At 39.1% G+C, this 25,736-nt stretch overlaps 1 protein-coding gene across 1 annotated transcript in view; it reads right to left on the bottom strand.

The window, feature by feature from the left end:
* The window catches only part of MEGF10 (multiple EGF like domains 10), a gene marked incomplete at its 5' end in the record, with an annotated part of 363,778 nt that overhangs the window by 248,518 nt on the left and 89,524 nt on the right, over window positions 1–25,736 (bottom strand). Inside the window, one exon of the mRNA XM_079916644.1 lies at window positions 12,545–12,676. The remainder of the gene's footprint in view (window positions 1–12,544; window positions 12,677–25,736) is intronic.

Here is a 25,736-nt window from a genome sequence, read left to right as displayed (position 1 = left end):
TTTGTGTCACTTAAAAATCAGGAGTCCTAGCAGATATACATCTCTTCCCCTTACCAGCTCTGGGAAAAGTGGAGCCAGTCCGCCCATGCAGCCCTATTCCAAGACACCACTGATCCCCTGAAGGCAGCTACCTGAACTGCCTCTTTGTGTTTGAAAGAAAATGAGTATTCTAGAAAGAGGTGGCTAGTAAGTCATAATTCATGAAGTATGAGTTATTACAAACATATTAGCATCTCTTAACAGAGATCCACACATTGAAGCCATAAGTATTAGCAGGCAAGTCTCTAAGGGGATCAAGTTCTGACTTGGAAACACCCATAGGCTTTAGGATAAAGATAGCTTCCACTGACCAGTTCTGAGATCTTTGCCTAATTTCTTAATCTTCTGAACCTAAGTTGCCTTATAAGCAGTAAGAGTAATAGTATTCGCCTCATAGAGTTTTTATGAAGACCTATGATATTTTATAAATAAAAAATACTTAGCACACTGCTGGGCACAAAATAGATTCTCAGTAGAGAGTGGTTTTTATTAATAACTTGGGATGCTTTTAATAATATGAAAGAAGTGGATACCCACAGTGGCATAGGTAGGATGCCCTGACCAACTAGAGAAAGCACAAAGCCACCAGGGAAGTCAAGAGTGGAACAGCCTGCAGGTCACAGAAAGAAAGTGAAAAAGCTCTACTGACCAATGTGTTGAAAACCACCATTTTTCTTGGGTGAGTACTGCCAAAGAATATTCTTTTGGGTTTGGGGACCAGTGCCCAAAGTGCCAGAAGGGACTTTTAGAGAGAATGAAGCTAACAATCGGTTCCCTTATTCTGTTTAATCTTTAAGTGATTAGCAAAAATAAAAATTTTTTTAATCACTTTTAACAGCATCATATTTCAATTATCAAGTGCTGAATTAAAATGGAATGCAAACACTAAACTTTAACACACTGCTAAAAATGAACATGTCTAAAATATTAATAGCAACTCTAAATGATTTATAATGCCCTCTTGGGCATATTTTATGATTTATTGATGTCATTTTATCTGCTCCATGGGTGACAGAGTCACCTCACTGTGTGTGCTCTGGTGGGTTTCTAGGCTAGTTATTCAGAAAACTATACACTCAAACCTTTGCTGCATGCATATCAGACTGTAGGTAAAGTAAAAAAGGTAAAAATGTTCACTTTTTCCATAAATCAGGGAATTGTGGGGGACAAACAGACTTTAAAATTGGTTATTTCTTGTTTTCTCAACTTCATGCAGGGCCATATTGGAGCTATCTTCAATGGATGTGAATTTCACAACCTCTCAGGTTAATTTATAATGTCAGTCTTTGTTGACAAGAAATTCAGCTTTAGATGTAACCTATGACCCTTTCTGTACCAAGAAAAGCCCATTTTCTAGAGAATACCTCATAATTTCTTTGGTAGTTCACTTCCCTTCTTCGACCTAACAATGCATTTTTCAAACCTTTCTGTCCAGCCCAGATATATTATTGCCCAGCTCTCTGCTTTATGATTTCTTTCTATTTTATGATTTGCTTCTAGTCTACAGGTTTCCTAAGACTCTCTTAAGCTATGGTAGCCAAAATCTGCTTTAATCAAAATTGGACTTGTCTTTTACTTCGTTTCCAACATGGTTTCCATCTCGCAGTCATTTCTCCTTCTCCAGAGATGGAAAGATCTCATTTCGTCCTCTGGACATCCAGAACTTCTTTTCATCACCTCTCCACTGACAGCCAAACACATCTAAACAGTAGTGACATAGGCCTGCACTTCCGGGGAACAGCTCATACTCAAAAATTACCATTCACTCCTCTACCTGCCCCTTTATTCAAAACTCCAAACTCTTCGATATAGGAATACATGGATATGGGGGGGATTAGGGAGGGGGCTCTGAGAGCCCAACCAATTAATTCATGTTGACAATTCCCCATCTGAAATTAGAACCAAGACCCAGGATTCTGTGTAGTATTAATAAATAGCCAAAAAACAAAACAACGAAAACCCACCCAAACCCAAAAAACAAACAAAAACCAAACTAAAAAGCCCCTCAATCTTTTTCTCTGTTTATTTTTCTGTACCCAATATGTGATTTACTTTTTGAACTGCAGTTCAACGTTGCTGACTCATGGTCCCTGTATTTTTTCCACCATAGACATAGCTAGTCACTTCTTATCTTATTTTGGTGACATCTGTTTTTCCTCACTATATCACAACCCTATAATTACGTAGGCAGCACCCAATGATCCTAAGACGTAGTATATAATCGCTAAATTTTAACCTCTAGCAAACAATTACCATAGGAACCAAAGGCTAAATAGAGGCATGGTATCTAAATTTGCCACATTTCTCCTTTATCTGAGACATTTAGAAGAGGTGATTATGCTTATGAAGGTATGAGTACCCAATGGTTACTCAATATGCACCTGTCTATTGAGTGATTATATATAATCAAGCACCTGCCTGGGCATAGATGTCTACCACGTACCAGGCCAGGTCTACCCAGGCAGCAGCTGGGGTTGATAACTTGGGTTAGGCTGAGCAAGAGCTCTCACTTAGCTGAGTGGTGGGAGGTGTTGGTTGGAACCTCTGGAGAACAGACACTGAGATGGAGTTAGAAGTGCAAAAGGTTTACTATGCTGGGGAGTGGTATTTGTGAAAAGAAATAAAGAAAGTAGGATTGGGTGTGGGAGCTGTCAGATGATGATGCCAACCTCACAAAGTCTCTGCCAGCCTGGAGAGGAGCTCTGAGCAAAGGGTGCCCATAAAGGGGTCATCATTAGTAGAAATGGCCAGGCCTGGGAGAAGAGCTGGCCTGGGCTTCTGAGCTGAAGCAGACTTGAAGAGGTCAACAGCTGGAAGCACTCCTGATGCTAGGCAACAAGCTCTTTCTTCAAAGGGGGCCTAAGCAGTGCATCTCTGAGTCTGCTGCACAGGCTAAGTCCAAAACAGTACAGGAGAGTGAAGGATCCAATCTAAGTATATAGAGCCAAGAATTCTAACCTCGGTGAAAAGGGTTCAGATCAAATAAGGTCAGGATTTAAAAGGGTGGAAGTGAGTGTTATAGCTCAGGAGGGACCTGAGCATGAGGTTTACCATCAGCTGGAATTTAGGACTTTCTTTTTTGTTCAAGAGAAGCCACAGACATAAATGGGTCACTCTAGCTGAAAGGGCCAGGGGTGTAATGAACAATTAAAAATATATAAAACACACCATCAGTGTCTCTGCTTTAAGTAGACACATGAATTTAAAACTTTGGGAAACATATGGCATTTGCTCCACATCTGCCAAGTGGCATAGATCCCCTGTCACATACGCATGAATGAAGTCAGGCGGGATGGGGAAGGAGGCAGGCTCTGCAACGGGACAATCAGTCCAAGCCCCATTACTACAGCTCCAAGCCCTGCGACCTCGAGGAAGTTATTTATCCTCACAACCTAAGTTTATTGTACATAAAATAAGGACAAAAACTAGAACCCATCAGACAGGGCTGTTGTGCAGGTTAAACCCATGTTATTCAAAGGGTGAGTCTTGGACCAGCAGAGCCACCATCAGTTGTTAGAAATGAAGAAATCTTGTGACCCATCCTGGACCTACGGAATCAGAATCTACATTTTAACAAGATCCCCAGGTGACTGTGTGTGCATGTTAAAGGTTGAAAAGCACTGGGTTAATGTACTGGGTTAACGTACTGGGTTAAGTACATCAAACACTTAATACAGTGTTCGGCATGTTGTAAACACAATAGATACTACTTGTTATTGTTTTTGTTATTATAATTGTTATTTTCATCCTGAATCATCTTGGGCAAGCACATCACTTAAGAACCTGAGCTTTCCAGCCACATAACACAGGGAGATCAGCTCAGTGCTTTGTGACCACCTAGAGCAGTGGGATAGGGAGGGTGGGAGGGAGGGAGACGCAAGAGGGAAGAGATATGGGGATATATGTATATGTATAGCTGATTCACTTTGTTATAAAGCAGAAACTAACACACCATTGTAAAGCAATTATACTCCAATAAAGACGTTTAAAAAAAAAAGAACCTGAGCTTTCTAATCTGTAAAATGGGAATCATAATAATATCCAACTGCCTGAGGATTAGATCATCTTTTAAAGTCTTTTCAAACTCCAGGAGACACTTATGATTCAAGCATGACCATATAATGGCAACGGCTGATATTTTGACAGCCTTTACTGTGTGTCAGGTGCTGTTCTTAGCGCTTTACTTTTCTCATCTTATTTAATCATCCAACAGTGCTATGAGAAAAGTACTATTTTTTTTTTTTTTTTTTTTTTTGCGGTACGCGGGCCTCTCACTGTTGTGGCCTCTCCCATTGCGGAGCACAGGCTCCCGACGCGCAGGCTCAGCGGCCATGGCTCACGGGCCCAGCCGCTCCGTGGCATGTGGGATCTTCCCAGACCGGGGCACGAACCCGTGTCCCCTGCATCGGCAGGCGGACTCTCAACCACTGCGCCACCAAGGAAGCCCGAAAAGTACTATTTTTAATGCCACTTTACAGATGAATAAACTGAAACGTGAAGAGATTAAATAATTTGCTCAATAAAACACCCAGGGGTAGAATAAGAATTTGAACTTTGGCAGTCTTATGTAACCATTTATACTCTTAACCTTGTCACTATCCTGTCCCTCAAGCCAGGCCATCAAAGAGAGAGGTAAACTAAACTAACTCTAACACAACCAGTGCAATCCGCTGTAGTACTTGATACATCATTGTTATAGCAGGCAACATTCAGGCTGTGGATTCTCAAATCTGGCTGCATATATTTTAAAGACTGGAGATTTTTCAAAATACAGACTTCTGAGTCTCATCCCCAGAGATTCTGTTTCAGTAGTTTAAAAGTAGGGCTGAAACTTCTAATCTTTTTCTTTTTTTTTTAAGCCGTTAGATATTATTCTGATGCAGAGTCAAGACTGAAAATGTGTGGGAATATGGGTTAATAAGCCACCACCTCCATGTCCAGTATGTGATAAGTCAAACTTCTTTCCAAAGCAATTGAAAGGAATAAGAAGGGAAGAAAGGAAGGAAGGGAAAGAGGGAGGGAGGGAGAGAGTTTTGTTGGTGATGGAGGTGTGAGCCATTCTCCCTAATTCCACAACACACATCCTCATGTCTAAGTGGTTTCCTTGCAAGTTCTGTAGACAGTAATCGTACATCTCCTGAACCGCTGTAGTTTGGGGGATGTTTAACGGCACTGAGCAGGAAATATCTTGGTACCACTGAGTGGAGGAATTTATTTCACCTTATCTCCATGAGGGAGACACTCTTTCAGCCAAAAGAAGGTGACTAGAATCCTGCACATCATCCAAGACAACAGCGAGAGGACTACACCACAGCTGGAGAAGGGAGGGTGGAAGCAGGACAGTGCTTGCTGAGAAGGAAAGAATGGAGGGACTGGCACAGAATCCATAGGTGCTCCCAGATACTCAAGTACAGTAGGACATCAGTATTTTCTAGAGCATCCCACACTCAAGCAGGTCTACCATAACAATGGATACAGCCTAGACTTGAAGCAAACTTTAGACTTGACATACATAGAGCCAGAGAAACTGCAATATGGGCCCATCCCAGCACAGGGGGCCAGGGACATTGAAAAGCATGGACTGTTGATGAGGAAGAGGGGAGCTCAGCAGAAGAGATATGTTAACAGAAAAAACTCCCTGAGCCATTCATACAGAGGAGGGAGGACTGGAAAATGAGATCAAATTCCACTTGTGATAGTTTACAGTTTGTTGTTTATATTAATGCCAAATATAAATTAAAACTAATTATTAGTTTTAATTAGTTAGTTTTAATTCCAGGGCTTTGGTTTCAATTATTCTCAAAAAATCATTTTATTATCTTTATAAAGTCCTCAGTTAAAAAGATCCTCAGAATTATCATACAGACAACTGGACCAGATAAACCCAAGCTGATGTTAGGGTTCTGATACCCAGCTTGATTAAACAGAAACACCTAGAAGACACTGCCTCAACTTGATTTTGTTCTCAGCGTAACACATTATACAGCCATCCCTCCAAGGCTGTGGAAAGGTAACAGGTTAGCAAGCAATGTGGAAAAATCACTGTTTCCGTGACTAGGATATTTTGAATTGAAAAAGATGGCATAATATACCAGACTACAGCATACATAGTAAGAATCCTAGATTTGAATGGAGTGAAACCAATAGTTGAAATTGAGGAAGCATTTAGGTTAAAAACAAATGGATGATCATTTATAAATAAAGCTTTAGTTAACAAATAACATATAACAAATTTTACTTTCATTGTTACTTAACATCACAGAATTCTTTGGGGATGCACCAACTATGAGGAACTAACGACAGCAGTGAATAATTTATGTGGAATATGGAGCCATAGATAAAAGAGAAGAACAGTTGACTGGTTTTTTTCCAAGAAACTGCTAATGTTACGTTACATTTTATTGAACCAGCCTCAAAAAATAACAGAAGCTGAACATTATTATTGCCATTATTACCTTTTCTTTCCAAGTGCCATATCTTGTTCTCTCTTGAGCTGATACATTCTGATTACTTTTGCTTACTTTAGAGATTTGCTTTTTCTAGTAAAAAATGCTTGACTAGAACCTCTCATATTCGAATATCTTCAAGCTATAACCACTTGCTATCAAATTTAAGTAATCTCCCTTATCTTATTGGAATCCATTTGTTCATTTCCAACCTACACCTTCCATTTAATATATGGATCTGTTCTTTGGTGCCCTTTCTCTCTAACTACAAAGGAAGAATGTGTCTTTCATTATTCACAGTCATAGCTACAGCCTCACATCATCCAAGGAATCAGGACAGCTGACACAACGTCTGTGCAAATATGACTATGGCAGGACTGTGTGTGACTGAAAGACTCTGTGGGTCCAATTCACCTTGGATTAAGCAAAGGAACTGACTTCCAGGACCTTGAAAACAGCTGTGATGGAGCAAACAAGCCATTTAGCAAGGGTCACAGATGTGTGGCCTGGTTTGGGCTATTTGCCTCTTTTCATTTTCAGAAAATCTTCCGCGGCCAACGCTGCTCTGAGTTTCTGATCAGGCTCATCATTGTTTGTGGAAACTGTATTATTCACCCTGGTACAGGAATCTAACGATTCACCAAGTGCTTCTGTTTGTTCTGGGTGTTTTGTTTTATGGCTTGGGGATTTTTTTTTTTTTTTTTTTTTTTTTTTAGTATTTTTGTTTTGGGCTATTGTTCAGGGAAACTAGGGTCAGAGCTCCTTATGTCCACCTTTAAAGCTGTTAACCTTTTCTTCCCTATCTTTGATAAAACGTCCTATTCTGCATAGAAGAAATATGCAAAGTGGATTCAAATTTAGCTTTGTGAGGTGTGGAAACTCTCTTGGTTCAACAGGGGCAACTTGGGATGGAACTCTGGACAAAGAAAAATAAAGGCAGGTCTAGTCCTTCCCACTTTGTGCTCCCCAACCTCTCATCTTCAACCACTAAAAATTAAAAGAAAAAAATTAAATCACAGGGGTCTTGTTTTGCTATAACAAAAATACCATGAACTGGGTGGCTCACACAAGAAATATTTATTTCTCACATTTCTGGAACCTGGGAAGTCCAAGATCAAGGTGCCTACAGATTTGGCATCTGGCGAGAACCTGCTTTCCTGGTTCATAGACAGTAGTCTTTTCATCATGTCCTCACATGGAGGAAGGGACAAGAGCTCTCTGGGGCCTCTTTTATAAGGTCGCTAATCCCATTCATGAGGGCTCCACCTTCATGACCTAATCACCTCCCCAAAGCCCACCTCCTAATACCATCACATTGGGATTAGGATTTTAACATATGAATTTGGGGGGGTGGGGGGAGACACAAATATTCAGTCCATACAGCAGGTAACCAGAGTTGTTAGTGTCAAGAGAAACCGAAAGATAGTGTCGGTAAAATATAATTTGTGTAACCAGTACATATTACTTCACAGGTTGTTTGTTGAATAACAGCCAATCTTGCCTCAGGAGGGTCCCTGATGATGCACTGGAGCCCCCAATGTCCATATTAGCAGGAAATTAGTTTATCTCTTGGATCCCCTCATCCCTTCCATACATGTAGAAATTCCAGGATTCCAAGATGCTAAAAAGTCTAAGGAGGGAATCCTGTTTGTTTCTATCCTACTACTTCACTACTTTGGAGCCAAACGCACTCCATTATGGCTGGAGAATTTCACCACTGCTACCAAAGCTGGTTGGCTTGGAGTGAGCAGGCACAGGGAAGGCAGATGAAGTTGCAGCTGAAGCCTGGACAGCCTGGAGTGGCTTCCTCTGCCCGATGCTGCTGTTTCTGAAGGTGCTTAAATAGAATAGAAGGTGATCAGCTGAGGCTGGCCTCTGCAGTGCACCGCCTGCCCAGCCTCTAGTGGTTCTTCTAGGTTCCCTGGAGGGGGAGCCCAATCCCACAGTGCTAGGCTCGGCCAAGAAGCTCCACAACAACCTTCCTGGGCTTTCAAGTGCAGCTCTTAAGATTTCACTACCCCACCTTTTCCAAGGTCAGGAGTCGCATCCTGGATGCTGATTTCAGGAACCTCAAAGACCTCTCATTCATGGAGCCAACCCCTAGAAATAGAAGCTCCTTCTATTTCAGGCCCCAGCCCAGATTCAGATTCTACCACCAAATGAGTAAAAAGACAGGAAAATCTCACCAACAATTGTTATTATGTGATCTCTAACATCTATATCCTAAAGTCTGTTTATATACAAGGCAAGTCATCTTCTTTTATCTGTAATGTTTTCTTGAAAAAGTGAATAACAGTCAAATGTGAGAATTTTGAAAAACTTCCTGGGATACATTTCACATGGGCTAAAAATGCATTTAACTATATATTCATATATACTACTAGTAAAAGTGGCTGCTTCCTATCATAAGGAAATGGGGGCACCAAGTCAGAAAATAGTTGTTTTTCATAAAACAACATCTAGAACTATTTGACTTTAAAATATGACCATTTGTAGATTTGATAACAAAAAAGAAAAATTTTAGGGCTTCCCTGGTGGCGCAGTGGTTGAGAGTCCGTCTGCCGATGCAGGGGACATGGGTTCGTGCCCCGGTCCGGGAAGATCCCACATGCCACGGAGCGGCTGGGCCCGTGAGCCATGGCCGCTGAGCCTGCGCGTCTGGATCCTGTGCTCTGCAACAGGAGAGGCCACAACAGTGAGAGGCCCGCGTACAGCAAAAAAAATAATAATAAAAAGAAAAAGAAAAACTTTAAATTAAATACTACTTTAAGATAAACAAAAAAGCTTTGGAGAGAAGTGAATCACATGTAGATTCAGGAAAAAGAGCAACTTCAGACTTCTAAGCAATAACAATAGAAGCCAGAGGTAATGGAGAAATGCTTTCTAGCTTTTGAGGGAAATTATTTCCAAATTAGAATTCTAGTCTCAATCAAACGCTTATATCTTACAGTAGAATAAAGATACCTTTAGGCATGCAAGGCATATTAGCCAGGCTAGTTTAATATAGCAGAAGTTATTCTAGCCAGTTGCTATGGTCTGAATATTAGTGTCTCCCCCAAATTTGTATGTTGAAATCCTAATGCCCAGTGTGATGGTATCAGGAGGGTGGTGAATGGCCCTCATGAATGAGATTAATACCTTTTATAAAAGAGACCCAAGAAAGCTCCCTTGCCCCTTCTGCTATGTGAGGACACAGCAAGAAGTTGGCAGTCTGCAACCTGGAAGGGGGTCCTCACCAGAACCCAAGCATGTTGCCTCCAGAACTGTGAGAAATAAATTTCTGTTGATTTTAAGCCACCCAGTCTGTGGTATTCTGTTATAGCAGTCCTAACAGACTGAGATATCAGTTTAAGCCAAAAGGACTAGCTATGAGACAGAATTCACAGACTGAGGTGGAGGAAATGGACTGTGTTTCCACAAGTGACACCCGAGTACCATGGCACAGAGCTGCCCAGTGAGGGAGTCACTGCCTCTCACAGAAACCACCAAGCCAGGAGGCTGCTGGCACTGGTTCCAGGTCCTACCTCTGTCTCTGCCATCACTTCAGAGCCCTGCTGTGCTGCTGCACCTGCCAAGTGGAAGCCTTAGGCCCTACCTCTTTCCCAAGTAATCCAGTTCTGGATCCAGATTCTGACTCTGGCAAAGATGCAGCTGACAAGTATAATCAAAGCCACGTGTCTGCAATCCAACAACTAGAAAATGACCTGAAAAATGTCTTTCTTTAAGAATGCAGAATTTATAATGTGGGAAACTATTAAAACAATGGGAAAGGGGTGTTCAAAAATGTGGGGCAGCCTGAATAATAAATGACCACTGCACGCAGACTTGAACTTTTACCTCTTATGGACTCTTTTTTAGGAAGCGACCAGAAAATATTAGTTTCATCACCAAACAAGGGAATGAATCAAGAAATAAGGAGATACAAAATTAGGAAATAGGAGATCTCATACAGGGAGGCGGGCAAAGGAAGTTTCAAGATGATGGTAAAGGGAAGGTTTAACTAGCACTCTAGTGTGAGCAGGAAGATGGCGCTTGTACGAAAGGGATGGGAATGGGGAGGGGAAGAATCAGGTAGATCACCTGATGTTTTCATCTGAAACTATCCAACAACTCCATCAGAGAATTAGGACAGTTTATAGAGAGCACTGAACTATGGTGGTGGGAATGGGGAGAGACAAGTATTAACCCTAAGAAAATAAAAAGTTATTTAAGGAAGGAAATATAATCTTAGGATGCTGCAGGTCTTAACTGTAAATAGTGTTTATGTGGGCATGATAGTGTAAACACTCAATATTAAATGAAAGCAGTGATGTAATTATATTAGGAGTTGGAGTAAGAAGGGGAAGAGAACTCATTGGAAGGGAAAATACATCGGGTACAAGTTCCCATCTTGTACATTAGGAAACCAAAGATAATAGCTAACATTTAAAAATCAAGAAACAGTAATATAAGCATGTTACTTAGAATGTGGAAGTAAACACCAGAATAAACAGTTTTTTTTTAATATCGAAATATGTTGCCTTGAGGGAGCAGAAGTTTGGAGCAGGAAGGGGTGAAGACTGCTGTTTTCATTATAAGCCTGACAGCATTATTTCACTTTTAAAGTCACATATATATGCAAACATACATAAATACATTTACATAGTTACACATAGATAGATAAATTTTAAAAATTAAACACAGAAAAAAGCATCTCTTGGTGTGCACTTGTAGCCTTTCTGTCCTTAAAACTCATACATCTGCTGTCTCTAATTCTCCCCTTTTTATGGTACACCTGTTCATTCTAGAAACCATTCTCTAATCCTGTCAAAATGACAAACTACACTGGCCATTGGCTGCTTCCCAAAAATCAACCCTAGAGAAACTATAGAAGCTGGAGGGAACTCGGATTTGAGGATCTAATGACTAAAAATGAATAAAATACAACCCTATGAGAAGTCCCTGGGGAGTCTGAAGACTCAGAAGTGTTATGTGAGGGCTGCGGAGGGGTGGGGGTATGAGTGAAAGGAGAGAAGGCTTCAGCCGGCCAGGGAAGGCAGCTAAGGTGGCTGTGAGAAGAGCCACAGGAGAAAGGAGAGGGTCTCGTCTGTTCTCGCTTCTCGCCACCGGGGACGGTGACAGACCGCCAATCACCGAAGAAACTGGCAGCAACAGTCACGGCTGCAGGGGTCAGGAGGGTACAATAAGAGATGTGCAAAAGCCCTGCAGGAGAAAGGAGGGATGGAAAGGGTGGTGTGTACTGACCAGTTACCTTTGGGTATTCTCCAAACCCCTAGGGCAGGGAGAGTGAATCTATGGAGATTACTTCTAGAGAGTTTAAATGGGAAAGACATACTAGAGAAGTTATTTGTAGATGATGGAAAATTAGAATGATCACCATCAGTTCTATGAGGCTCTCTTCCCTGGCTTTGTTTCACCTACAGGTACATCAACTGAAGGCTGGGTTGTAGCCATTTCCCAGCACAGAACCTTGTGTAGTAACTGATATCAAAGGGGAAGAGGAGTTCTTTCAAAGAAATAACCAGAAAGCCATAGAAGGAATACAACTACTATACAAGAAAGACAACAAACTCAACAGTATAAACCATCTAAATTATATAGGATTGTAAGAGGAAATGGACCAAGAAATTAAAATAATTATGCTGAATATATTAAGAGGCTAAGGCTGATACCAGCAATGTTAAGCAAGAACAAGAAAACATAAGAAAGGACTAAACTGAGAAGTAGGTATGAAATATGTAATAGCTAGAGTGAAAAAGGCAATAGATAAGATACATAGCAAGATGGACAAAGGTGAATAAATCACTGAGTTGGAAGATCAGATTGAGAAACTCTCCCAGAGGTCATCAGGAAAGGATAAAGAGACAAAAAATACAAAGAAGCTAGGAGATGTAGATGTTGGAAGGAAAAGGGCCAACACCTGTGAGCCATGGCTTTGTGCTGTGTCAGCTTAGCTAGGCTGAACTCCCTTTCCCAAAATCCCCTTTCTTGTGTGTTTCCAGTTAGGGTGGGCCATAAGCAAGATCTCTGTGAAAGGTTCTAAAGTTGTTGTCACTTACCTGCCACCTCACTTCACTGGTGTGAAGAAGCAGTGGAGCCTCCAAATGCTCCACCTTCCATAGATCCCCTTAAGGTTCTCTGATTCCTGAAGCAGGTGTGTGTTTGGCCATGGTGATAAAAGCCCCCGATTTCTGCAAGAAACACATATATTCAAGGTTAGAGGTAACAAGAACTAACATAAGTTTCAGTCTGTTCACAGGTTCCAGCTTGTGCCTCTATAAGGACTCCAACTTGTCCTGCTCACCCCCACCTGACTTCCATCTTCCCTTCCCAACTACTTGTTCTGTAGTTTTAAGGCTTCAGCATTGGAAGTGAAATGAATATACATGTGTGTATGTATGTATGTATGTATACACACATACACATATATGTATAAATATGTGTATATGTATATTTTTTAAAGTCATTACATTTGAAAGAATTGGGCTGGGTATAAAATTCTAGGTTCAAATTTATTTTCTTTTAATATTTAAAAAGTATCTTTCCCATTTGTCATCTTGCACCCACTGTTCAATTTGATTCTTATTCTAGTTGATGATCTCTTCATTATTTCTGGAAGTTTTAAAAATTTCCTTGGATATACAGACATTGATAAATTTAAGAAAGTAATAGGATAAGTAAACATGAGTAAGGGTCTTAAGCAGCTACACTTGAACAAAAATAGAATAATTTTTTGAGCCAGCAGAAAATGCAATAAATTGAAATACAAGATATGGTGGGAGAAATAATTTCTAATATAAAAGAAATTACAGTAAATGTAAGTGGATTTAACTCACAAATAAAAAGAAAAATACTTTCTGAGGGTATTAAGAAATAAAAACAAAATCCAAACATATGTTGTGTATGAGAAAAATTCTGAAAACCAAAAGACACAAAAAGGTTGAAAATGAAAGAGTTCAAGACAGGAAGAAAAAGAACCCCAAAACCATGAAAGAAGGCTGGAATAGCAATCATAATAGTGGATTAAAAAAAAAAATTAAGGTAAAAGGTAAACAAAAAATAGAGTGAGAAGAGATAACCATCACAAACATGTATGCACCTAACAATAGGTCACAGTAACTGACAGCATATGGAGAGAAACATATAAATAGTTGGAGCTTTTAAAACCAAACTATCAAAAATGTATTAAGCAAACAAAAATTAAGCAGACCCTTATCTAAACAGTATAATTAGTGGGCTTATCCTATTAATTATATTGTTCAGATCTTTGATATGAATGTTCAGTGGTATGCTATGTATAATATATATGCTTTGATACATATGCTATAGTAGTTCATGCAACAAATAGCAAATACACATTTTTAGAAGCATACACATGTTTAAACTAACAGATTAGGCCTATAGGAAGTCTCAATAAACTTGCCAGGAACAATATCATGCAGATGAATTAATATTAGAAATTAGTAACAGGAAAGGTTTTTTAAATGTCCTATATTTTGAAAATACCATGTTACTAAATAACTCATAGGTTAAAAATTAAATTATAATCAAAATGAGAGACTATCTAGAATTGAATGAACATGAAGACACAAAATGTGTGGGACATACCTAAAGCAGTGTTTGAAGGAGCATTTACACCTTTAAATATGCTTATCAGGAAACAATAAAAGTTGAAAAGAGGGATTTCCCCATTGGTCCAGTGGGGGGACTCTGCACTCCCAAAGCAGGGGGCTGGGTTCGATCCTTGCAGGGAACTAGATCTCACATGCATGCCGCAACTAAGAAGTCCGCAACCCTGCATACCTCAACTAAGACCCGGCACAGCCAATATTTATTTATTTAAATAAATAAATATTTAAAAAGAAAAATATGCTAAACATCCAACTCAGGAAGTTATAAGAAAGAACATCAAAGCAAACCCAAAGAAGAAAAAGGATATAATAAAGGAAAAGAAACAATATAATGACTTTTCTTAGTAGAGGAAATTAATAAAACTAAAGTTCTACTTTGAAAACATTACCAAGATAAACCTCTGATAAGACTGATCAAGAGGAAAAAGAGACAATGAAAGTAAATAAAACACAGATCAAAATGAAGATGGGGAAATAACTGCAGATTTAAAAAACAAACAGATAAAATGGATAAATTCCTAGAAAACATAAGACGTCAACTGGTACAAGAATAAAAAAGGAATTTAAAATAGACCTACAAGGATCAAAGAAATTTAATTGGTAGTTAAAACTCCATCCCAAATTGCTCTAGGCCTGGATGCTTTTAAAATTGACTCTATCAAACTGTTAAAAACACAATTCCTATTACATAAGTCGTTCCAGAAAATGCAAAAAGAAAGAATAATCCTCAGTTCATTTTCTGAAGCTAATCTATCTCATTTCCCTTAATACCTCTGGCTTTCAAGCCATAGTCTGGAAAGTTTTCCCTACTCCCATTTTATAGAGGAATTCATCCATGTCTTGCCTTGTACTTGCATGGTTTCATCTTATTTTTATGTTTGTGTTTCTGATCCATTTGGAATTTATTCTGGTATATATTGTAAATAATGAATCCAATTTTCTCTATTCCCACATGGCTACACACAGTGGTGTGCTGTAGCTGGCTCATGACAGCTCACAAGAGCTGATTGTTAAATTTTCAGGAATTTTGTGAGCTGATTGTTAAACACAGCCATTATTACAAAATAAATTATATAAACGTACAATGAAATAAATCATGTTCAAAGCAAAGTTAATAAATATTCAAAACTCATCACTTCCTGATTATTTTAATACATTTTACTATTATCAAGGTTCTTGGGGTTATTTTTGTCTGTGGTGGTAAGACTCTAGAATGGCATGCTGCTGTACATCTCTCAACTCAGTATTAAAAATCATATTGCTAGCATGAAATTGGCTATGGTGGTAGTATTCACATCATGAAAGTTGGCAGTGCCAAAATCGGGGCTTAAGTTATTGTTTTGTTGACTGTATACTATAGAGATCACTATGGCCAGTAGGCCAAATCCAACCTGCCACTTGTTTTTGTAAATAAAACTTACTGGACCACAACCACACCCATTTTTTGACCTATTATCTGTGGATGTTTTTGTGCTATAATGGCAGAGGTGAATAGTTGCAACAGATACTAAATGGCCCCAAAAGTCTAAAGTATTTCCCATGTGACCCTTAGAAAAAGTTTGCTGACCTCTGGCCTAGACTTAAGACAATGATGGAGAAAATGTCAACAATGTAGATTCATCTTAAAAGTGCATTTGTCTGTAGCTGTTACACTGTGAATAGCACAAAAAATTGAGAAATAATCTTCCAGTAGTTGGAACCTATTATCCAATTCAGCAAAGAAGTCACTCATGTCCTTCACAAATAAGTCAAGATTCAACATTGTCATTTCACTTTCAGCTTACTTATTAATGTAAATGAAAATATCAACCTACATTCACATGAAAGCTACACTCAACAATTACAACCATAGGTTGGTTATGAATAAGAATTTGGCAAAAATCAAAGAAAGCATTCTGTGAGAATCAATTAATTATATGGTGTTGACAATACAGAATATTGTATATTTTATTACTATTAATAAATTACTAAATATCCTTTATATCAGTAAAATTAATAGTATACATATATACATGCATATATATGTGTATAGATGTAGATATAGATATTGATACATACACACAAACACGTGTATATGTGTATGTATTAAACATTTATCAGCACAACACTGGCTACACAGCATCTCAATTTCACTTATTAAACAGTTTGTATCTCTAGTTTAAAGTGAACACAATGAAACCATTATCTGTGATTTCAGTCCAGAGCTATAAAGCAAGAAACAATGCTTTAATAGTTTGGTCAGCTGAGTTCCATTGACAACTACTATGCTGAATTTTCTTAAGTGTGCTAATCTTTCTGTAAGTAAACCACAATCTTCTATTATTAAAAATATTTATTTTTAAAAATGTATCTTATCCTTACTGATTTGAGATGCTCCCTTTATTATATACTAAATTTCCATATGCATATTATTCTATTTCTCATCACTCTCTTGTCCCACTTGTCTGTCTATTAATGTGTCAATACCAAACTGTCTTAATTATAAAGCGTTTGTGGTTTGCTGTAATGTAACTGCAAACCCTCCCATTCTCTCACCCAATTGCTGTTCTCTTTCAGGATGTTTTAACCATTCTTCCCTGTTTGTTTTTTCAGACAAGTTTTATAATCATATCGTGTTGCTACAGGGGGAAAAAATCTGATGATACCATTATTGGGCATTTCATAAAGTTATAAATAAAAATAGAGAAAACATATTTTTAAATGATGTTGAGTTTTTCTATCCAAGAAAGAGGCACATTTTTCCATTTGTTGAAATCAACTTTTATAACTTTCAGGTTTATTTTCCTCATGTAGGTTCTGGATACCTCTAATTAAGTTTTACCTTTGCAATTTTTTTTTTTAAATCATAAGAGGATCTTCTCCTCCATTACATTTTGTAATTGGTTTTTGTTTCTATTATGAATGTTATTGATTTTGAATGTTAATTTTATAAGCTGCTACATTACTAAATTGTTTTATTTGAGGTCACTTTTAATTAATTCTTTTGGATTTTCCACATGTCTAATCATGTCATCTGAAAATAGAGTTCTAACTCTTCATGTCCAACTATTATATCCTGCAATTATTTTCTCTTGTCTAATTAAAATAGGTAAGAGCTTCAAAATAATGTTACATAGGAGTTGTATGATTCCTCTCTAGTACCTGACTTTAGTGGGAATGCCTCAGTGTCTCTTCATTAAGTAATATGCAATATTGGGAGCTGAATTATATATATTTTACCAAGTTGAGAAAGCATAGTAGGCTGAATAATGGCCCCTAAAGATACAAGATGCTATTCCTTAGAACCTGTACACTTTACCTTATCTGAAAAAAATTTGCATATATGAATAAATTAAGGATTTTGAGATGAAGAGATTATGTCGGATTATACGTGTGGGCCCTAAATGCAAACACATGTATCCTTATAAGAGGGAGACGGAGAGAGATTTGATATATACAAGAGAGAAAGCAATGTAACCATGGTGGCAGAGATTGGAGTGATGTGGCCACAAGCCAAGGAATGCTGGCAGCCATCAGAAGGTGGAAGAGGCAATGAACAGATTTTCCCCTAGAGTTTCCAGAGGGAGTGTGGCCCTGCCCACACCTTGATGTTGGTACAGTGTTACTGATTTTAGATGTCTGGCATCCACAACTACTAAACAATATATTCTGTTTCTTCAAGCCCCCAAATAACATAACTATTCAGATAGCTCAGCATGGTTGCTAGATACAATATCAACTTAAATACTTTAAACTTACAAAATCATAAAAGGCACATTATAAAATAAAGATAAAGTGACATTCACAGTTCAAAACTATATAGTATCTAGGAATTAATTTAGAAAAGACTGTCATGGAGAAAAATTAAAGATTCAATGAAGAATATACAGATGATCTTAGGCTTCCCTGGTGGCGCAGTGGTTGAGAGTCTGTCTGCCGATGCAGGGGACACGGGATCGTGCCCCGGTCCGGGAAGATCCCACATGCCGCGGAGCGGCTGGGCCCGTGAGCCATGGCCGCTGAGCCTGTGCGTCCGGAGCCTATGCTCCACAACGGGAGAGGCCACAACAGTGAGAGGCCCATGTACGGCAAAAAAAAAAAGAATATACAGATGATCTGAATGAAAGGAGAGACAATTCAAATTCTTGAATGAGATGACTTAATATTATAAAGATGATAAATATCCTCAACTTGATCTACATATTCAGTGCAATACCAATCAAAATGCTGGTTGCATTTTTTGAAGAATTTATAAATTGAGTCTAAAAATTCTATAAGGGGAGACCTTCAAGACGGCAGAGGAGTAAGACATGGAGATCACCTTCCTCCCCACAAATACATCAAAAATACATCTACATATGGAACAACTCCTGCAGAACAACTACTGAACGCTGGCAGAAGACCTCAGACTTCCCAAAAGGCAAGAAAATCCCCACATACCTGGGTAGGGCAAAAGAAAAAAGAATTAACAGACAAAAGAATAGAAACCGGACCTGCACCTCTGGGAGGGAGCTGTGAAGGAGGAAAAGTTTCCACACACTAGGGAGCCCCTTCATTGGTGGGGACGGGTGGTGGACAGGGAGGAAGCTTTGGAGCCACGGAGGAGAGCACAGCAACAGGGGTGCAGAGGTCAAAGTGGAGAGGTTCCCGCACAGAGGATCGGTGCCGACCAGCACTCACCAGCCTGAGAGGCTTGTCTGCTCACCTGCCGGGGCGGGTGGCGGCTCGGAGCTGAGGCTCGGGCTTCAAAGGTCAGAGCCCAGAGAGAGAACTGGGGTTGGTGGCATGAACACAGCCTGAAGGGGGCTAGTGCACCACAGCTGGTCAGGAGGGAGTCAGGGAAAAAGTCTGGAGCTGCCTAAGAGGCAAGAGACCATTGTTTCAGGATGTGCAAGGAGAGGGGATACAGAGCACTGCCTAAATGAGCTCCAGAGACGGGTGCGAGCCATGGCTATCAGCTCAGACCACAGAGACAGGCATGAAATGCTAAGCTGTTGCCACTACCATCAAGAAGCCTGTGTGCAAGCACAGGTCACTATCCACACCTCCCCTCCTGGGAGCCTGTGCAGCCCGCCACTGCCAGGGTCCCATGATCCAGGGACAACTTCCCCAGGAGAACACACGGCACGCCTCAGGCTGTTGCAATGTCACGCTGGCCTCTGCCACCACAGGCTTGCCCCGCCTTCCAATTATGACTACTGTACCCCTCCCTCTCCCTGGCATGAGTGAGCAAGAGAGCCCTAATCAGCCATGGCTTTATCCCCCTCTGGTCAGGGTGGGGAACAGATGCCTGAGGGTGCCCTACATGCAGAGGCAGGGCCAAAACCAAAGCTGAAACCCAGGAGCTGTGCGAACAAAGAAGAGAAAGCAAAATTTCTCCGTGCAGCCTCAGGAGCAGTGGATTAAATGCCGACAATCAACTTGATGAACCCTGCGTCTGTGGGATACCTGAATAGACAACGAATGTTCCCAAAACTGAGGCGGTAGACGTTGGGAGCAATTGTAGGCTTGGGGTTTGCTTTCTGCATCTGTTTTGTTTCTGGTTTTTATATTTATCTTAGTTTAGTTTTGAGTGCTTGTTATCATTGGTGGATTTGTTTATTGGTCTTGTTGCTCTCTCCTTTACTTTTTTATATATTTTTTCTCTTTTTGTGAGTGTGTATGTATATGTGTCTCTGTGTGATTTTGTCTGTTTAGGTTTGCTTATACCATTTGTCCTAGGGTTCTGACTGTTCGTTTTTTTGGTTTGTTTGTTTGTTTGCTTGCTTTTTATGAGTGTGTGTATGTTTCTTTGTGCTATTTTTGTCTGTTTAGTTTTGCTTTTACTATTTGTTTTGGGGTTCTATCAGTTTGTTGGGGTTTTTTTATCATTTTTTTCTTCTGAGCCCTGTGGCTGGCAGGGTCTTAATGCTCCGGCCAGGTGTCAGGCCTGAGCCTCCAAGATGGGAAAGCCAAGTCCAGGACATTGGACCACAGCAGACCTCTGGCCCCATGTAATATCAATCAGCGAAAGCTCTTGAGATCTCCATCTCAACATTAAGACCCAGCTCCACCCAACAGCCAGCAAGCTCCAGTGCTGGAAGACCACGCCAAACAACTAGCAAGACAGGAACACAACCCCACCCATTAGCAGAGAGGCTGCCTAAAGTCATACTAAGCTCAAAGACAACCCAAAACACCACCAGACGCGGCCCTGCCCACCAGAAGGACAAAATCCAGCCCCACCCACCAGAACACAGGCACCAGTCCCCTCCACAAGAAAGCCTACAAAACCTCACCCACTGGGGGCAGACACCAAAAACCATGGGAACTACAAACATGCAGCCTGTGAAAAGGAAACCTCATTAAGTTAAACAGAATGAGAAGACAGAGAAATATGCAACAGATGAAGGAGCAAGGTAAAAACCCACCAGACCAAACAAATGAAGAGGAAATAGGCAGTGTACCTGAAAAAGAATTCAGAGCAATGATAGTAAAGATGACACAAAATCTTAGAAATAGAATGGAGGGAATACAAGAAACGTTTAACAAGGACCTATAAGAACTACAGAGCAAGCAAACAATGATGAACAACACAATAAATGAAATTAAAAATTCTCTAGAAGGAATCAATAGCAGAATAACTGGGGCAGAAAAACGGATAAGGGACCAGGAAGATAAAATAGTGGAAATAACTGCCACAGAGCAGAAAAAAGGAAAAAGAATGAAAAGAATTGAGGACAGTCTCAGAGACATCAGGGACAACATTAATTGCACCAACATTTGAAGTATACGGGTCCCAGAAAAAGAAGAGAAAAAGAAAGGGACTGAGAAAATATTTGAAGAGATTAGAGTTGAAAACTGCCCTAAAATGGGAAAGGAAATAGTCAATCAAGTCCAAAAAGTGCAGAGTCCCATACAGGATAAATCCAAGGAGAAACATGCCAAGACACATATTAATCAAACTATCAAAAATTAAATACAAAGAAAAATTAGTAAAAGCAGGAAGGGAAAAACAACAAATAACATACAAGGGAATTCCCATAAGGTTAACAGCTGATCTTTCAGCAGAAGCTCTGCTAGCCAGAAGGGAGTGGCAGGACATATTTAAAGTGACGAAAGGGAAAAACCTACAAACACGATTACTCTACCCAGCAAGGATCTCATTCAGATTCGACAGAGAAATTAAAACCTTTACAGACAAGCAAAAGCTAAGAGAATTCAGCACTACAAAACCAGCTTTACAACAAATGCTAAAGAAACTCTCTAGGCAGGAAACACAAGAGAAGAAAAACACCTACAATAACAAACCCAAAACAATTAAGAAAATGGTAATAGGAACATACATATCAATAACTACCTTAAATGTAAATGTATTCAATGCTCCAACCAAAAGACACAGACTGGCTGAATGGATACAAAAACAAGACATGTATATATGCTGTCTACAAAACACCCACTTCAGACCTAGGGACACATACAGACCAAAGTGAGGGGATGGAAAAAGATATTCCATGCAAATGGAAATCAAAAGAAAGCTGGAGTAGCAATTCTCATATCAGACAAAATAAACTTTAAAATAAAGACTATATTACAAGAGACAAAGAAGGACACTACATAATGATCAAGGGATCAATCCAAGAAGAAGATATAACAATTGTAAATATTTATGCACCCAACATATGAGCACCTCAATACACAGGCAAATGCTAACAGCCATAAAAGGGGAAATCGACAGTAACACAAAAATAGTAGGGGACTTTAACACCCCACTTTCACCAATGGAAAAATCATCCAAAATGAAAATAAATAAGGAAACACAAGCTTTAAATGACACATTAAACATGATTAAACTGATATTTATAGGGCATGCCATCCAAAAACAACAGAATACACTTTCTTCTCAAGTGCTCATGGAACATTCTCCAGGATAGATCATACCTTGGGTCACAAATCAAGCCTTGGTAAATTTAAGAAATTTGAAATTGTACCAAGTATCTTTTCTGTCCACAACACTATGAGACTAGATATCAATTACAGGGAAAAATCTGTAAAAAATACAAACACATGGAGGCTAAACAACATGCTATGAAATAACCAAGAGATCACTGAAGAAATCAAAGAGGAAATCAAAAAATACTTAGAAACAAATGACAATGGAGACACGACAACCCAAAACCTATGGGATGCAGCAAAAGCAGTTCTAAGAGGGAAGTTTATAGCAATACAGTCCTACCTCAAGAAACAAGAAAAATCTCAAATAACAACCTAACCTTACACCTAAACCAATTAGAGAAAGAAGAACAAAAAAACCCCAAAGTTGGCAGAAGGAAAGAAATCATAATACCAGAACCGAAATAAATGAAAAAGAAATAAAGGAAACAATAGCAAAGATCAATAAAACTAAAAGCTGGTTCTTTGAGAACATAAACAAAGTTGATAAACCATTAGCCAGACTCATCAAGGAAAAAAGGGAGAAGACTCAAATCAACAGAATTAGAAATGAAGAAGGAGAACTAATAACTGACACTGCAGAAATACAAAGGATCATGAGAGATTACTACAAGCAACTATATGCCAATAAATGGACAACCTGGAAGAAATGGACAAATTCTTAGAAAAGTACAACCTTCCAAGACTGAACCCGAAGAAATAGAAAATATGAACAGAACAATCACAAGCACTGAAATTGAGACTGTGATTTAAAATTTTCCAACAAACAAAAACCCAGGACCAGGTGGCTTCACAGGTGAATTCTATCAAACATTTAGAGAAGAGCTAACACCTTTCCTTCTCAAACTCTTCCAAAATATAGCAGAGGGAGGAACACTCCCAAAGCCATTTTACGAGGCCACCATCACCCTGATACCAAACCCAGACAAAGATGTCACAAAAAAAGAAAATTATAGGCCAATATCACTGATAAACATAGATGCAAAAATCCTCAACAAAATACTAGCAAACAGAATCCAACAGCACATTAAAGGGATTACACACCATGATCAAGTGGGGTTTATCCCAAGAATGCGAGGATGCTTCAATATACGTAAATCAATCAATGTGATACACCATATTAACAAACTGAAGGATAAAAACCATATGATCATCTCAATACATGCAGAAAAAGCTTTTGACAAAATTCAACATGCATTTATGATAAAAACTCTACAGAAAGTAGACACAGAGGGAAACTTCCTCAACATAATAAAGGCCATATATGACAAACCCACAGCAAATATCATTCTCAGTGGTGAAAAACTGAAATCATTTCCACTAAGATCAGGAAGAAGACAAGGATGTCCACTCTCACCACTATTATTCAACATAGTTTTGGAAGTCCTAGCCACAGCAATCAGAGAAGAAAAAGAAATAAAAGGAATACAGATTTGAAAAGAAGAAGTAAAGCTGTCACTGTTTGCAGATGACATGATACTATACATAGAGAATCCTAAAGATGCTACCAGAAGACTACAGAGCTAATCAATGAATTTGGTAAAGTTGCAGGATACAAAATTAATGCACAGGAATCTCTTGCATTCCTATACACTAATGACCAAATACCTGAAAGAGAAATTAAGGAAACACTCCCATTTACCAATGCAACAAAAAGAAAAAAATACCTAGGAATAAACCTACCTAAGGAGACAAAAGACCTGTATGCAGAAAATTATAAGACACTGATGAAAGAAATTAAAGATGATATAAACAGATGGAGAGATATACCATGTTCTTGGATTGGAAGAATCAACATCGAGAAAATGACTATACTACCCAAAGCAATCTACAGATTCAGTGCAATCCCTATCAAACTACCAATGGCATTTTTCACAGAACTAGAACAAAGAATTTTACAATTTGTATGGAAATACAAAAGACCCTGAACAGCCAAAGCAATCTTGAGAAAGAAAAACAGAGCTGGAGGAATCAGGCTTCCGGACTTCAGACTATACTACAAAGCTACAGTAATCAAGATAGTATGGTACTGGCACAGAAACAGAAATATAGATCAATGGAACAGGTTAGAAAGCCCAGAGATAAGCCCATGCACATATGGTCACCTTATCTTTGATAAAGGAGGCAAGAATATACAATCGAGAAAAGACAGCCTCTTCAATAAATGTTGCTGGGAAAACTGTACAGCTACATGTTAAAGAATGAAATTAGAACACTTCCTAACACCATATACAAAAATAAACTCAAAATGGATTAAAGACCTAAATGTAAGGCCAGACACTATAAAACTCTTAGAGGAAAACATAGGCAGAACACTCTATGACATAAATTAGAGCAAGATCCTTTTTGACTCACCTCCTAGGGAAACGGAAATAAAAACAAAAATAAACAAATGGGACCTAACGAAACTTAAAAGTTTTGTGTACAAAGGAAACCATAACAAAATGAAAAGACAACCCCCAGAATGGGAGAAAATATTTGCAAACGAAGAAACTGACTAAGGATTAATCTCCAAAATATACAAGCAGCTCAATAATAAAAAAACAAACAACCCAATCAAATAAATGGGTGGAAGACCTAAATAGACATTTCTCCAAAGAAGACATACAGATTGCCAACAAACACATGAAAAGATGCTCAATATCACTAATCATTAGAGAAATGCAGATCAAAACCGCAATGAGGTATCACCTCACACCCGTCAGAATGTCCATCATCAAACAAATCTACAAACAATAAATGCTGGGAGGGTGTGGAGAAAAGGGAACCCTCTTGCATTGTTGGTGGTAACGTAAATTGATACAGCCACTATGCAGAACAGTATGGAGTTCCTTAAAAAACAAAAAATAGAACTACCATATGACCCAGCAATCCCACTACTGGGCATATACCCTGAGAAAACCATAATTCAAAAAGAGCAATGCACCACAATGTTCACTGCAGCACTATTTACAATAGCCAGGACATGGAAACATGTCCATCGACAGATGAATGGATAAAGAAGATATGGCACATATATACAATGGAATATTATTCAGCCATAAAAGGAACGAAACTGAGTTATTTGTAGTGAGGTGGATGGACCTAGAGTCTGTCATACAGATTGAAGTAAGTCAGAAACAGAAAAACTAATACCATATGCTAACATGTATATATGGAATCTATAAAAAAAATGGTTATGATGAACCTAGGGACAGGACAGGAATAAAGACACAGACGTAGAGAATGGACTTGAGGACATGGGGAGGGGGAAAGGTAAGCTGGGGCGAAGTGAGAGAGTGGCATGGACATATATACACTACCAAATGTAAAATAGATAGCTAGTGGGAAGCAGCCGCATAGCACAGGGAGATCAGCTCAGTGCTTTGTGTCCACCTAGAGGGGTAGGATTGGGAGGGTGGGAGGGAGACGCAAGAGGGAGGAGATATGGGGATACATGTGTATGTATAGCTGATTCACTTTGTATACAGCAGAAACTAACACACCATTGTAAAGCAATTATACTCCAATAAAGATGTTAAAGATAAATTGTAGAGATGAACAAACATCCACAAACAGCTAAACAATGAAAAAGAAGACTTGACAGAAATCTGCCAAACCAGGCTATCAGCTGTACAATGAAGCCATTATTAAAAAAGAAAAGTGTGGTTTGCACTGAAATAACAAATAGGCCAAAGCAACAGCACAGAATGCTCAGAATCAGACCCAG

This window comes from Stenella coeruleoalba (genome assembly GCF_951394435.1).
Source record: "Stenella coeruleoalba genome assembly, chromosome: 3".
In the NCBI taxonomy this organism is placed as follows: Eukaryota; Metazoa; Chordata; class Mammalia; order Artiodactyla; family Delphinidae; genus Stenella; species Stenella coeruleoalba.
Note: the sequence above shows the minus strand (reverse complement) of the source record. Positions and strands in the feature narration are given on the sequence as shown.